Below are 11,496 nucleotides of genomic sequence, written 5' to 3'. Positions count from 1 at the left end.
ACTGGCAGGGGCTTGGTTGCAGGAATTGTGTTGCTCCAGTGCTGAAAACTCTGCACCGGTTACCTGTTTCCAGCCTCAATTCAAATGGCTAGATGACTCGTAGTCAGGAAAGACTAACATCTCCCATACAGTCCATCCCTTTGGTTAAGATCTGCCTCTCAGGTCCTGTACTCTGTGCCCCTAACCCTCAGAAGTGAGGTGGGTAGCCAGTAGAGACAGGGCATTTTCAGTGGTGGGACTCTGCCTTTCAAAATCCCTCCCCCTTGAGGCTCGCTAACCACCTACTTTATTTTAAGAGCCAGGCTGAAACACATATATTACCCAGGCTTTTAGTTTGTGTGTGTATTAGCTCCTTAATGGTATGCTTCTGTTTTGTGGACAGTTTTATGTCCCTTATATCTGATTGCTTGTTTTTAATGACCTTTATCCTGAGATTTTTATTTGCATGCCACCTTGAGTAGGACTTTGATGAGGTGGCATAGAAATACTATAAATAAATACATAAATGCCTTTGAACATGTGCTGATTCTTTCCTCCCTCACCACTGTGGATCACCTGATTTTGGACATGACTCACTCTTTTGGGATCCCCTCATTCTTGCTTTAATTTAGGCATTTGTGCTAATGAACCCCACCCTCATTCCAGACCTGTAAAACTTGTTCCTTTTGATCTTTGTCTTCCATATCTTTGAAAACTATCAAGTTACTTTTAAACTGTGCAGGTCTTTTCAGGGAAATCCATTTGGGTTACATCTTTAGTGTTTCATCTCTTTTCACTCAGTAGTATAGTGATTACAGTATAGGACTTGGATTTGGGAGACCCAAGTTCAATTCCTCATTTTCCATGGAAGCTTGCTGGGGGTCCTTGGGCCAGCCTAACCTACCCCAGAAGGCCAGTGTAAGGATAAAACACAGGAGAGGTGATGGAGAAAAATGTAGGATACCTTGGGTCCCCATTGGAAAGAAAGGCAGGGTACAAATGAAGGAAATGCATACATGCATATATACATATATATTTTAATAGTCTATATATTTGTATATTATGCTTGTATACCACTGGCATTTTGTTGCATTTTGGGATGAAAGACAGTACTACTGCTACTACCCCAAGACCCAATACTACTACTGCTGCTGCTGCTGCTGCTGCTGCTGCTGCTGCTGCTGCTGCTGCTGCTACTACTACTACTACTACTACTACTACTACTACTACTACTACTACTACTATAATAATAACAACAATAATTCATAATGAAAAACAGTCCTTCTAAGATAAGGGAGAAAGGATACCAGTAAAAAAAGCATAACTTCCAGATAGGGTTTCTCTAGTATTGTAATCCATAGCAGTGTTATTGTCCCTCACTTTCAAGGGACAATGATCTGTTGCAGTACAAGTACATGAATGTGTTCTCATCCTACAGTTGGAACGGGGGAGGTTGAGTTTATTTTGTTCTTAAAATTTGAATGTCTACAATTGTTCTTAGAGATCCTCAGATACATTTGATTCAGTTTGTGGCCGACAAATGGACAGGCTGGGTGGACAGTTGCTGGGTGGGATAAACAGCAGTCTTTGTTTTAAGCAGCACAGCCACAATTAACTACTACAGCAGGAAGTGGTCAGATGAAATGACCTAGATATCTAGGTTAAGAAGTACAGTAGTACAATTCCGCCATTAAAAAAAAAAGTAGAAGGAACAGAATGGAGGGGGGGGGGTAAGGCCAATAGCCTGGAAGAGGGACAGTAAGGACTTACTTCCAAGTGGACATCTTTTAGTTTGAAAAGGAACCACATCATGTTTTCTATAGGAAATAACTATGTCATTTTACCTTGCCCATGTGACTGTCCCATCCATCAAAGTCATTACAAGACTTGGATGGTACAAGCAGTACAAAGCAGTAACTTCTACCCTGATGAAGTAGTATAGGAGTCAGGCCTGCACATGAATAACAGAGGCAGAACAGAAAAAAAACTCACAACATTCCTTCACATTTTTTCTTGTGTAGGGTAACCAAATTCAACACAAGTCAGGACTTCTGTCCCTTTAACATCCGGTGCAGAAGATAGGCTGTTGACAGATGACTGGTTCAGTTGGTAAGAAAAGCAGCACCAGTCAATATTGACTTTTCCTGTAGTAGTCATACAAATGTGATATGACCAGTATCAAATTAAACACAACTCTTCATTGCTGTTAATTTTTAAAAAAATGTTTGTTGGAAAAGTGGGTGTTTCCCCTATATTTTTTGCAAAACGCAGTGGTTTCCATTCTGAAAAGAAAACAGATGGAGTCACATATCTATCTTTGAACAGCCCCATCTCCAGCCTGGAAATCCAGTTTTGTCTCAGGAAATTAAGAATTTTTCACATCTACACAGTTCTATAATTTCAGACACAATTTTCCAGCATGTCCTTTGAAATCACTAGGACATTTTAACTTCTGTATTTCTAGTTTTCCTCAAACTGTTGACAGAGTTTTCCTAAATCACATGCTTTCAGTGCTGTACATTCCATTTTAAAATTTAAAATACCCTTAAATCTGAACTAAATCTTTAGTTTCTGACGTTTTATACAAATTGATCCTTTAAAACATGCAAAAGTCTCTGTATTCAGTAGTATTGCCTGCCTAGTCCTCAAATCTGCAAACAGCTGTGCTACTTACAGTGCTGAACAAGATGGCCCAGTGGTCTACGTCCCTCTAAGGCCCTATACTACATCCCTCCTATATTTTGATGTATATTGTCCCTGTTTGGTGAGAAGGAGTGAAGCCTAAGCACTAACTCCTTTACTTCCCCAACTTTTCCTTATTTGGCTCATCTACAAATAAGTCTTGGTTTGCAAATCTATGAACTAAGCTGTTATGTCTCTGATTGTGCTGCATTTTGCATGTGGAAAACCACATCAATATAGTTCTATTAACTCATTTTAAATGTGGCACAGTATGGCATCAATAAATGTCACGATCTCTTAAAACAAGCACATCTTATTTAAGTATGACAAACATTTGGGATTTAACTGAAAATCACACTTCAGTCCCAGTCCATTTCTGCACCACCACTATAAATTAGCATTTTAAAAAGTACTTTTAGCCTGCTGGGATGGATCATTCTGCTAATATGGGTAACACCATGGACTCCAATAATTAGTGTAAATTGCCTTTGAATAATACAGAGCTGGGAACAACTTTTCGTGCTTAATGCCCCTTGCAAGTACATGATGAAGAGTCCTTAATGGGCCTTGGAAAAACAACTAATACCTATAAATCAAAGAAGAAAAGCTGTTTTTTGATGCATTTGTCTGGGAGTGTGAGTTTTAAACTAAATTGTTAACACTCCTCCCTGCTGTGGGTCATGGATTAGCTAGGGTGGGAGTTTCTTAAAGGATCTTTCACACTGTCCAGGGGAGGCAGGGCATTTCAAATACGAATGTTTTCTTAACCCTAATCCTTACCTTCCTGACCAATGTAGCTCCAAATTTCTTTCTAATTAGGTAAAGAATTAGTAGGTGGATAAATGTGTTAGCGGGTGAGGATAAAATGATTAGTTTAGCCTGGTCTATGATAGTGAAATTCCAGGCACTATGAAATTAATTCTATATCTCAGAACTCCCCCTCCTTTCCTCTTGAAGCACCAGAGCGGTGCACACTCCTAAGCAATAAGCATTTATCTCCCCCTAATCTTACAGCTGTATATTCTATGGACAGAGTTTAAGCCTGTTCCCCCATAGCTTTATCTCTGATGGTTAAGAAGCATTCCCTTTCCCAATCTACTCTCTTATGATACTGTATCTAAGCAGGCTGTATAAACCAAATCCAGATATATTGATCTTCACCAGTGCTACTACAAATTTAAGGAAGATGACAGGGTTGTTTTATCCCCCTGCAACACATCTGAGGTCAGTTAAACATTTTTTTAAAAATAGATTCAATGGGTGCATCCATTAATGAACTCTTGGAATTATCAATACTTGAGAGACAAATCCTTGGCCCTCCTAAAAGCTTTCAGCACACAGCTGTTTTCTAGCTGCTTAAAAATGAATTCAGATAGCTCAATGAGAACTAGAAACTGAGATATTAATGCTTTCAGGTACTCAGTAATGCAGCTGATCAAAGCCTGTCCCTCGCCACTTCTTGAAAAAAGGATAATAAACAGAGGATAATGACTGATTGTGAAAACCCTTTTGTTGCCTCACAAACTGTGGATGAGTTGATTGTGATCATCCTGCCCATTGCAGGATTGTAGACGGTCAAGTGATTCCATCAAACTATTAGCATGGCAATATTGCATTTACAACGAAGAGGGGCTCCATGTGATTACAATCTATAGAGCCATTATATAGGCTGCTGATTTTTTTGTGTCATTTGTAGAGGACTGCTCTCTCCATGTCTCTGCCAGCATCCTGAAGAGGATTGTGGATAGCAGCCCCGTACCATTGTTAGTGTTGCTTTCCCACCCTTCTCCCAATTTTTGTCCAGATACCAATTTGCTGGTTTGCACAATGGGGCAAAGGGCCGTGCCATTTAAAGAGAACTGCAGGATGACCTCTGGTCCATATAAACTGCTAGGGCCTTATATTAGGTGGAAATTGCATGATAAAATACAATAGTAAAAAATTGGAGGAAGTAGCATTAAGCTAGGGAAAATGGGATAAGAGTAAAGGATACAGACTCGAGAGGAGGAGAAGCAGTGGACAGATCCAGGACAAGTCAAGGGTCTTCAGTGATGAAGGCCTTATTGAATACACTTGTGAGCTCATCAGTCATGCATGATAGTTAGTGCTAGTCACTGCTGGACACAACCACGCCATTCAGTGCATAGCAACACTCAGCATAATTATGTTTAAATCAGCCTCTGACTTAGTCCATACCCCAGTAGACTGCTAGCTAAGAGGAAAATGTTTAAGGCAAAACTTTTTTGCTTTGTTACACCTTAGGCATCTTTAACCATCACTCTGCCTGGGGCCGGGTAAGCAGCAAATTTTCTGTATTGCTCTATCGCTGCTTGTTGTAATTAAGAAAAAGAATGCCCTATTTTTAAAATCATGGGTGGTGCTGTTTTAATTGAGAATCTGAGTATTTTGTCTTTTTCAACTTCACACTATAACGGCAGTAACCCAGAAATGGAATTATTACACTTAGAACGAGTGATGTTGTTGAAGTGATCTAGTTATCCAGCTTGCACTACTGATTTTCAGATAAAACTAAGTGAGCATTAAAGTGTGCAGCTTTTCATCATCTCAGAATTTGAGTCAAGAGCAGAAGTCATCCCTCCTACGCACCCATCTGCTCACATTCATTACTGTGGGCATGACAGTGGCCAGGAGAGGGTTTCTTTCTTTCTCTCTTTCCTACTCCCTGTTAAGAATATCCTGAGAAACTGAATTTCATGGTGTCCTTGGTGCTGGAGATGCTGCTGTTTCATGCATTCCAGTTTTAGAATCATAAATACAGTGTAAAGATTTCTCTGACTGGTACTGAGCCCCTAGATGTTTGGGATTATGTTATTCCTTCGTTTCTCAGCCCAAAAACTGTATTGTAAGTTATGGACACATAGGGATGTTTCCCCTGATAGGACTTTTCCCTGAAATGCATTATTCTGATCCAAGTTGTCCATGTTGCAGAATGCTTTGTGTGCATTCATTTGCACAGGCATGTCCTGGATTTGGGAATGGAGGCAGATAGCTACCAGGATAGTATTGTCAATATGGAAGGATGGATTACAACATGCAGACAATGATTCAAGTCTCACAAAATCCACAGAATTATTACCCAGGAACACCTGATGAAGCCAACCAAGCAGGTGATGCACAGAAAGATTCATCCAAAATTATATAGGAGATGACTGTACAGGGATAGGCATAAGTCATCATTCTGTGATCTCATTGGGTGTCATGTACACCAGTGGTCCACAACCTTTTTTGGGCTGGGGACCAGGGGAGGACAGGGAGGTGCCGGCGCTGGCATCTGTGGTGCGGTGCGGTGCTCATTGTGCCGGGAGCGATTGGCCGCCCACTGGCATCTGTGCCTCCCCCCCGCTGCGTGGCTCTCACTGCACTGGGAGCGATCGGCCGCCAAAGCAGCCAACTGCTCCCGGCACAGCAAGCACTGTGCCACAGGGGTGTGGAGGGAGGTGCACCCACTGGTGCGCTGGTGCCCGCCCCTCTCCCCCCCCCCGCCATGGCCCAGTACCAAGGGCTCCATGGCCCAGTACCGGTCTGTGGACCGGGGGTTGGGGAACACTGATGTACACAATTCAGCATCCCCTAAATCTTAGCTTTCATTAGGAAAAAAGTTGTTTCTAGACTTTAAGACAAAGTGAACCGGTACTGGAAGCAGAGAGAACAGAGCTGAACTGAATCAGGAATTTTTGTTAAAGGCAGCCTAATTGCAACAAGTTTATCAGAGAATCTATGTTGGCCTTATACAATTGAAACACTGAGGTGAAAGGCAGCAGGAGCCACAAAAAGTTCCATGGCCACAGGATACTACCTTGAGAGGCAGTTATTTTAGCCTAATGGAAGTCTGGCATGCTGAGAATGTCTGATTCTGAAAAGCACTCCAAGTACCACCATCTGTCTCTTGGCTGCAACAGATACATTGGAGAAGGCAGGAGTGAGAAAGGCCCTGATAGTTAGCAGCAGTTAAATAATATCTCACTGAATATCTGTCCTCCCTCTCCACACAAATATTTAAGGCCTGGATGTGGCCAGAAGCACCTCTGGCATGGGAGTAGTTTGGGAAGACCCTGCTAGTTAGCAGCAGTTGAATCACATCTTTCTGAGTTTATTGTCCTCTCCTGGTGCTCAAAGATGCAAGCCCAAGGTCTCTCAACCTATTCAGCCTGAGGGCTGGTTGCCATCCTTCAGGTGGGGCCCTGAGATCTCATGGAAATACAGTTCATCTCCAGACTACAGAGGTTAGTTCCCCAGGAGAAAAAGGCTACTTTGGAGGGTGAACTCTATGGCATTTTAGCCTGTTGTGGTCCTTCCCTTTCCCAAACCCCTCCCTTCCCCCACTCCAGCTACAAATCTTCAGAAATTTCCCATCCCAGAGTTGGCAACTCTAGGTTGGACCTAGAGCTGGGGAGAAGAGCAGCCAGTGGAAAAGATCTGTTTGACCACTGAAAGCATCCTCCCTCCTTTCTTGCTTGTTTTGTTTTTCCCTTCTGTGTATTGGTGCCTTCTCACCCCTGCCTGAACCTAAGAAAAGCAGAATATAAAAACAATAAATAAATAAATTAGGCAAGGGGAAGAGACCACCCTTGTTCAGATGACATGTAGAGTAGCAGGTGCCATTCTCATATTCCAGGGACCATGCATGGGGAGGATGAAGATGATATGCACATTCCTGCTTTCTTTCCATGCTTATTAATGTAGCTATGAATATAGGCAAGTCTGTCCCTGTGTTCCAGTTCTTCCTTTTCCATTCACCATGGCAGGCAGGCAGGCAGGCAGGCAGGCAGGCAGGCAGGCAGGCAGGCAGGCAGGCAGGCAGGCAGGCAGGCAGGCAGGCAGGCAGAAAGAAAGAAAGAAAGAAAGAAAGAAAGAAAGAAAGAAAGAAAGAAAGAAAGAAAGAAAGAAAGAAAGAAAGAAAGAAACCTCCTGAATAATGTATACAGGAATATTTGTATATATTTTCCTAAAGTATTTATTTGCACATTTAGGAACTTTTTACAACCAGTCTCAGAACAATATGAAATTTGGAAATCGCCTACAGGAAATTGTAGTATATCATCTAGGACTTGATGTCTTGATTTTATCTTCTTGGACTTACTAAACGTTGACATATCTAATTGAACAGAACACAGAAATTAGAGGATTGGTTTCTTTTCCATCAAATATCTAATGAGTTTAAATGGCAGGATGAAAGATAATGCATACTAAAGGTGGAAAAAATTATACCACTCACTGTTCTACATTTTCCCACTGAAGTATACACAGAACCTCCATAATTACATTGCAAGAAGAATATATATATGTTATTTCTGCCAAAAAGCAAACCCCTTCATCTATCTGCCTGGATAGGTTAACCTAACTCAATTTCTATAATGTATAGAGTAGTGTTTTTTACTAATATCACTCCGACTCCCCCCTACTACTTTCCTCCCTCCTAGACAAGATTTTGCATCCATTTTTCTTTACTGAGTGAGCCACCCTAATCATGTGTTTCCTTCTTTGCTGAAGAACTCTGGTTTTCCCACCCTGTCATAGTATGATATTTTGGCAGTAAGGTCAGTCCTGAGGGAAAGCTCAGGAGCCCATTTTCACTTAAATAACTTAAATGGCACTCAAAGCATTTTGAAATTAAAAAATAACATATTTTATTTAACATAGATGAGAAAGGTCAGGTGAAGTTGTGGGTTGAAATTTCTGAGGTAAAACCAGTTAATGACAGACTAAAGTAATTATGCTTCAGGATAATTAGAGTGACTTAAATCTGGATGTTGAGACGCTTTTATTTCAGTGCTTTTCACAAATTCTCCAGTACACTTTCAAAGGGTATTATGTGACTTTTTTGACTTCCAGAAGGCTGGTGCACTCTATCTAATACTCAACCCCTTTCTCTTGAAACACATACTCATTTTGGGTTTTCAATTGACTCTCTCTAGATAATCCTCTTTCCTTTGCCTAAATGAGAATCTCCATCTAACTACCTACTTATCCTTGCCAACTTTCCCCCAGTTCTTCTGTATGTATTAAACTGTTCTTAGTCAGGTTGAATCCCAAATGAAATCTTATCAGCATCTAGTTCAGAAGTTTTTCTCTGCTCAGCTGATCCTAATCAATCAGATCCCTTGGAACAGCCTATCACTCAAGGCTCTCTGGCTCTGTGAAGAATCAAGTTTTCTGTGAGACAAAGCACTCTATTTCCTCCTCAGGGTAAATGTAAATACCAGTAGACCAATTCCTGCTTTGCAGGTGTCCATAAATAATCCCTCCTGTCCACAGGCTCTTATCACTTTCAAGATCAGAGCCAAGAATGCACAATTAGTTTTTATGAAGACCTGCCATCCACAAGACATGAGGGGGGAACAGAAATGATTAAGCAGTCTTCTAGAACAGGGGTAGTCAACCTGTAGTCCTCCAGATGTCCATGGACTACAATTCCCATGAGCCCCTGCCAGCAAACGCTACCCCTGTTCTAGAGAATCACTTCGACTGAGGGCTCTGTTTGGAGTTGGAGCATCATCTGATGCTAAAGGGCCAAAGATTATAGTTGAGCTAGATTTCAAGGGAAGGGGGCCACTGAATTGGTGATTTTATGGGACAGAGGCATGGCCTATGCTGAGTTGTAGAATCTTACAGCTGGTTTTGAACTGTGGAATCATGTGCTATCAAGTCAGGTATCAATGTCAGTTTTTTATTGTTGTTGTTATTTTTAGCTATTTAATTCAGCAGACTGCATTGCCTAGTGGTAATTCTTTTTCTTTTCTTATCTAATAAACCTTTTCCTATTTTTTTTAAAAAAGAAAAGGTTTGGTTTATTCTATGGACATAGCTTCAGTTGGCAGCTGTGATGGTCTGAAGCCAGAACAAGTTTTTGCGTCCAGTGGCACATTTGTTTGTTTGTTTGTTTATTACATTTTTATACTGCTCTCCCTAGTGACTCAGGGTGTTCACAGACAACATGAATCTAATATGACAGATACAACACAACCTAGATAACTGCATGAACATTAACAACACAGAACATTTTATCATTCCTTATTTAAATCATTTAATATTCTGACCATAACCAGCAGATTGGTAGACTGAGCTTGCTCTATGATGTCTCTATCTGATGGGAGGGGATTTTGGAGGGTTCAGTAGATGTTGTTGGCTCAGTGGTGGAAGAACTCCATTTTGCAAGCCCTGCAGAACTGGTTGAGTTCAGGCATGCTTCCTTGGGGACAGGGATCACCAACCAGTTGGAGTTGGTTGAGCATAGTGTTCTTTGACTGGCATGGACAGAGAGGTGGTTCCTGGGCCCAAACTGCATATGGCCTTAAGGATAATTACCCATACCTTAAACTCGATCTGGGATTCAAATGGTAGCCAGTGCAGCTGTTGGAGCATAAGCCAGATATGGGCCCTCCAAGGGGTTCCCGTGAAGACCCTGGGCACTGCATTCTGTACTAGTTGTAGTTTATGGAGCAGGGATAAGAGTAGGCCTGCATAAAGCAAGTTGCAGAAATCCAATCTAGAGGTGACCATTGCACGGATCACTGTGGCCAGGTGTTCCAGGGCTTATTAGGGTACTAGTAACTTATCTTGGTGAAGGTGGAATAATGTCAGCCATGCTACTCTTGTGACCTGTGGCTCCAGAGAGAGGCAGGTATGAAGAATCACACCCAGGTAGTTGGCAGAGTGAGCCATTGACAGTTGCTCCCTATCCAGGCAACAAATACCAACAAAGTTTTATTCAGGGTATGAGCTTCTGTGTGTACTGCTGGTCCTGACACCTTCACAGTCTTTTATCTGTTTACACAGCACATCCAAGCTTTTAGAAGTGCAGTCTGTCACAGTCCTACCCATGTGCCTTTGACTTCCACAACTAAACAGGTCATTTCTTCACAAAAGGCTGAAAAGCCACCCAGTCCATAACTGAAGCTATAATCTTGAAACACTTCAGAGTAAATCCCGGTGAAATAAATGAGCTCTATAGAACTGGATTGCAGTTCTTATGAAATGCAAGCACACTGTCTTCAGAGCTGCCTTTTCACTTAGCCCAACCAGAGATGTGGAGGCTAACACATTAAAAACGTTGTATTTCAACAGGAAGAGAATATAAACTGTGTTTTCAACCTACTGAAGCCAAGAGCATACATTATAATATTCTGGGAAAAGAAGATAGCTCTGGCCACAAACTCTTAAGCCTAATGAGTTTCTACTCAGAGGAAAAACTGCCTAAAACACATCTATTTAAAATTAAATTCCAGTGACTTAGACAATGCTTAACTTAAACATTGACAGATTTAAGGTCTCCCCCCCCCTTTTTTTTTTCAAACTGGGTAAAGCTGCAGAAATAATGAGAGGCTTATTTAGCATTGCAAATTGAAAAATCAGTAATTTGCACCAAGGGTTTTTTTCTTCCAGGTTCTTCAGTTGACGAACTCATAATATTAGGCAAACTCCATTAGCTGCTTTGTGGCAGCCTGAGATTTGACAACAGAATTCCATTACAATATTTATGGTCAAATTCTGATATCATCAAATAATAAGTTTCCCAATAGAAGTGCCTGCATGTCAGGGAGTAAACTTGATAATTGTAAGAATATAGTTAACACAGCCAAATGGAATACCAAACTAGAAGATTAACATTTCTGTTACATAATTACAAGTTCAAGGAGTTCAGCGTCTTATCATTCTATAGTAAGTATAGAATGTAAGAGTGATCCTCTTTAATTTGTAATTATTTAACTGAAATATAATGTCACCCAGTTTCATTCTTACATTCCTGCATTGAAGACATTGGTATGCAAGAATTCATGTGCTAAGAAATAGTAGGACACTATCAGAGTAGGACAT

The sequence above is a fragment of the Paroedura picta genome, chromosome 8 (genome assembly GCF_049243985.1).
Source record: "Paroedura picta isolate Pp20150507F chromosome 8, Ppicta_v3.0, whole genome shotgun sequence".
NCBI classification, from domain to species: Eukaryota; Metazoa; Chordata; class Lepidosauria; order Squamata; family Gekkonidae; genus Paroedura; species Paroedura picta.
This window is presented reverse-complemented; position numbering follows the sequence as displayed.